Raw genomic sequence first — 5824 nt, forward strand, 5'->3', positions numbered from 1 at the left:
AAAAGACCAAAATAACCTTAAAATGATTTGAACTAATAAGACGCACGTTTCAGGCACTATTCATTTTCTCCACTTGACGAAGCATCGAACCAGTGACAACAAGCTTCTTCCTCTGGCCTTCTTTTTCTTCTTCTTCTTCTTCTTCTTCTCTCTCTCTCTCTCTCTCTCTTCTTCCTTTCGTTCGATTCCCTTGTTCTCATCGCCCCTTTGTCCTCGATGCTCCCTTGTTCATCACCACCGGCCACCACTCTTCCCTCTCTCTCTCTTGCAAAGACTAGTTGTTGGAAAACATTCCATTCTTCTCCCTTTCTCTCTCTATCTCTTTTAAGGGTAAAATAGTAAAATTAAGCAATTTCAGATATTGAAGAACTAATCTAACACAAACAACCTTATCTATTTTTCAGACATCAGATTTATCAAAAGTCACTTAATTAATAAAATATTCAACAGCATAATATTCTACCCAAGGTTTAAAATATCGTAACGTATCGGGCCGTACGTATCGTTTCAGAAAGAACCCGATACATGGAATGCGTATAAATCATTTGTTCCGTTTCTTTTCGTATGTATTGGCTAATACAGGCCCATATCGGGCCATTTCGGATATGTCGATAAGTTGGTTCCCCTTCTTCCATTAATTTGTTAATCCTATATTTATGTTTAACTTTTCCTTCTTTAATTAGTCCTATATTTAAGGAAATTTTAAATTTAAATTTGAATTTTAGTGCCTAATTAATGATCCTCTCACTCATTAATTTCATTTTGTTTGTATAAAAAGCTACAAATATTAACAATTGCAAAACTTGAAACTTGGTCACTAGATTTTAACACCCATAACTTTGCCACTAAGCTACTCAATTTTGTTTGTTATAATTATATACATTTTTAGTTTTAAGTAAATTTTATTTTACTGGTGCTTATTAATAAATGCTGAAATTAATTATTAAAAATCATATACTAATAAATATTAAGATAAATTATATTAGTTATTTGAAAATTGATGTATATATTCACATTTTAGTTTTTTTTGCTTTTTTCACATTTTAATTATTTCATTATTTTTCAACGGTTATTAATTATATGTTAATATGTCACATTTTATTTTCGATATTTGAACTTGATTCAATCCAATTTCAGCATCATCCGTGCCTACGATCTTACTTTATTTTATTTACTAAAGAAGAACATTCTGAAAACGTGGAAGTCTACCATGGTCTATCCATTAAAAAAAAGAAAGATTTCAAACCAACGGTTAACATGGTGAGAGAAAAGTCAATTATGAATCCAAATGCATTTATTACAAAATTCTAAAAATACTCTTTGATGTGACTAGAAAGATCCAAACAGCTCATATGCCGTAATCAAGCATTCAACCTCCCAAAACACATAAGAGTCAATTGCAAATCAAACCATCGAAGTGCATATGCTAATGCTAGGCATTCCACTTTTGACTTTAAAGACACACCATGTGACGTGCCCCCGTACCGCCCTCCTACTCCCCTGCAGTCGTCTCGCTTTCAAATTCCTTTGATGGCAAATTCTCTTTTCTAAATTGGGTGGCGTAATTATTTCTCACGACTAAACATTGCTGTCCTCATCCCATCCCATGCATCCACCAACGTATAAAAGTAAAATTAAGGGGGCGTTTTTTTTTTGGATTTCCAGAGGGAAAAGATGGTCAATGGGATTTAGATTTTCATCGTCCAATAATTCTATGTTCATTTTTAAGATTTATGTGAGGACCGGGAAAAGTTTATTTTCCTGGGTACCCTATCTCTTAGGTAGGTAAATAACTTTCCCACATAAGGGGAAAGGTGCCAACGCTTAAATAGGACAAAAATGTCCATTTTAATAATAGATTTTTATGGCTAAAATGATCATTGCATTATTTACATGAGAAATAAAAGAACATGGGTAAATGCACTTACCTAGGTAAGTGTTTCCTAGGAAAAATTTACCCAGATAATTGCATTTACCTAGGTAAGTAACTTACCGAAAAGCGAATGGGGCCTAAGAGGAAATTAGCGATGATAATAAACCAGTTCGGGATAAGTTTTTACAAGATACTAACAGCATTTTTGTGGCGAATCTAGAGGTTTTGTCCTCACAAAAAATGTATTTACACATGTTGGATTTAATTTCATTAAAGATTAAATTGAACGGGTGTTTGATTGATTAGTTGCATGAAAAAAATATACATACATGCATCTTAAAAAATGGTTTTGAAGTTTTAGCTTGTTTTCATCCTTTTAATGCTTGTTATACATTAAAAAATTATTAAATTTTGGGTTTTTAAAGAAGAATTTTCTTATACTTTTTAGAAGTATAGAAATTTATTATCGCATAATATGTATGTCCAACGCAATGAGGTGTTTTAGAGGCACACATTGTTTGCATGGTTTGAATGAAGTAACTATATTTTTAGTACAATGACACATAATACGAGGAGAAGAATTGCGATAACATAGTATGAAATCGCAGACTACAGATTTTGCAAAATTGCAGATCGAAGACTACAGGACTTGTGAAATCACAAATCGTCGATTGCAAATTTTGCAAAATCGCAAGTCACGCATTGGGTAGAATTGTAAATCACAATTTATGTCATTTGCGAAATTGCAAAACCGTAAGTAATGACTCACAATTCACAAATAGACACTCAGAAAGTCGCATTTGATTTGAACCGTACATAATGGTGTGTTTGGTTTTGAAGGCTAAACAATGACGTTGACATTTTAAGTTAATCCAATGGCCATGACTTGATCGGGTGTGATCAAAAGACATTATTCAAACGTTAACCGTTAACTAACTATGAATAGTCATATAATTTGAATTTGTGACTGTGCAAAAAGCCTTTTCAGAACAGACACACCCCTTATTGTGAAAACTCATTAGAACATACACACAAGTTTTCGATCACTTCTCATTGCAAACACACTTGTCTCTCTCAGTCCTATACGCTACTATCTTATAAAAAGTTTCATTGGAGAATCTTCAACTTTACTAGTTGTAATTTCATACTCAAGGCTCTATTATATCATAAGAACGAATTTGCCTATAATCCAACAACAAACTCAGTAAAAACTGAGTAAGAGCAAATAACATTCTAAAAGCAATATCTTTAGATATGCCTTAGAGCTAGAGCATCTCCTTTAAGTTTCTATGATCCCAATTTCCAAAACATAAAGCTTTACGGTCATGTATTTGAAATATCTTTTACCAATGAAAATTCGATTTCCATTTTGGCCTAATCTGGTATGAGCATTTGGGTTCATCATTCTGATTTATGATCGTGAGAGTTTAACAAGAGTTTTAGGGTCAAATTGGTTTTTGCCTATAATTCAAATCAAAAGGCCCGTTTTTTATTCTTACTATTTGTTTGGTCTGAATGGGATTTCGGTTCCCACTTTTGGTGGAATGGGGCTCTCCGTTATAGGGAATGGCCATTTCAAATTCCCCCTTGCGAATGGGATTCCCATCCCATAATTTCTAAGTAAAGAACTCTTGACAAATAAATCTCTAAACTCTAGCATTAATAAAATATTATCAAAGTAATAATAAGATAATAATAAAAAACTATAAAATATTAGTAAATAGTAATAACATAATAGTACCATAATAAAAATTAATAAATTTATATTAGAATATAAATATTTTAATTATTAAATTGATAACAAAATAATGGTAATGCAATATTAATAAACTATTAATAAAGTAATAAATTATTAATAAGTTTGTAATAAATACTAGTAAAATAATAATAAAATACAAAGATATTAAATATTAAATACTAATTAAGTAATAATAATAATATAACAAAAATAATAAAATATTAATAAATTAATACAAAACTGAATTTTTTTTTGTTGATTTTGATTTCAGCTCAAAATGAATAAAATAGTACAGATTGGAATATGAATAAATTCGAACCAATCAAACATGGGGAATAGGTTATAGGTGGTTCCAACTCTAATTCAGGGGATTTTGATTTGGATTCCAACTTTGATTTTGACCATAAATCAAACAGACCCTTTAGATACAACCCTCCTCCTTTATTCGTGTTTGGGATTAGTGGTATGGGGCATTCATATTAGGGGAGTTAATTTGAGCATTTGGATTCCATTAATAAATTTATATTTAAAAATATAAAATTTAATGTATGTTATATTTAAAATTTAAAAATATATAATACATATATACCGGAAAAACATGTAACCAATCAACAAGTACCATGAGTTTGCTATTAAAATTAAAAGGAATTAAATAAATAGAATCAATATGTAAAATTTGATGCTGGTTGATTTTTTTTATAGGTTACAAGTTTTTCGGTATATGTCATTCTGGTATTATAGTTGAACAGCATTTTATTTAATTCCTTTTCTAATTTTCTTAACAAAGAGATGATGGTGACTTAGCTGGTGCCTTGGTGGTATCTTCGAGTCGAGCCGATACTCACAAATTGGCAACTTGCCCTTGAGCAAAATCGAGTTTCGGAAACCACTCGAGTTGGGCATTTTAAAACTGGGACTCAGCTCGAATTGAGCTCAACTCAAATTCAATTACTTTAAGAATTGAGATTGAATAAGAGTTTGGCTTCAGACAGGGCAAAGCCTATTCGAACAAAGGTCTTGCATTAACAATTTCTCCGTACTGATATACTTTATTTCATAATGAGATATTTTCAATGTAAGATTGGGAAAGGCTGTTAGATTGGTGTAGGCATAGGTTTGCCCTCCTTGAATAGTTCATGAATTGGCTTAACTCTATTTCCTACCCACATCTATCCATGCCCATCGCTGTAGATAGAGCTTGTTAATAATTTATGGGGAGATATTCCCAATGTACAGATGTAGGAGATCTGAATTGCTCCTTTACACCTCCTATTTGAGGAGGCTAAAGGGATAGGTATATGTGTCAATGGGTCAGGTTAAATGGTAAATCCGAGTTGACCCGACCCTATAAGATGGGGTTAGGGTTAAGTATATTTGGTTTAGAGTTGGGTTGGGATTTTGATTCTTTGACCTGAATCAGGTTTGGGTTTTGGCTAACCTGCCCCGCTGGGTCATGATATATTGTATATATACCATGTATTCTTGCAATTTTTTTACTTTTAATTTTATAGGCTTAAAGTTTATAATTTATTTATATGTTGATTTTGATTTTCTTTTTTTTTTAAATAGAAAAAATAACACCTTAAAATTTATAAAACAATTTCCTTATTTAAATTAACGTATTTTAGATCTTCAAAATGTGTTAAAAAATATATTCAAAATTATACGAGTCCAATCAGGTTGGAGTCAAGTTAAACCCTATAGGATCGAGTTGGGTTCGGGAATCATGTATTTTAAGCCGGTCAGCTCCGATTCAGGTTAGAGTGCTCAAGGTTCGGATTATAATTGAGGCAAACCCGACCCGTTGACAATACGCTACCATCGTTGTATTGCATGAAGCTAATAATAATAATAATAATAATAATTTAAGCGAATTCCCGCTTACACGGACTTTGGTCGCCCACTGAGCTCAGCATAATAATAATAATAACAATAATATAAGCGAATTGCCGCTTACACGGACTTTGATCGCCCACTGAGCTCAGCAATTGACCCGACCCGTCCAGGTGCTTATCCATGTTGTGTTTGTCATCCGGATTTTCTCTCTGTATAGTATAGTCGAATTCTTGATTTTTAGAGTTTTGACGTGGATTGTGAACTGTGGGAGTTGGCCAGGTGGACCGAGACTTGAGGTTTCTAGAGTGGGAAATGCATAATTCGCACCATGCGTTGTCTAAAATGAGTTATTTAAATCTCTTTCAGTCCTTGCTGTT

Source organism: Nelumbo nucifera, chromosome 6, assembly GCF_055504915.1.
Source record: "Nelumbo nucifera cultivar China Antique chromosome 6, China Antique-T2T, whole genome shotgun sequence".
In the NCBI taxonomy this organism is placed as follows: Eukaryota; Viridiplantae; Streptophyta; class Magnoliopsida; order Proteales; family Nelumbonaceae; genus Nelumbo; species Nelumbo nucifera.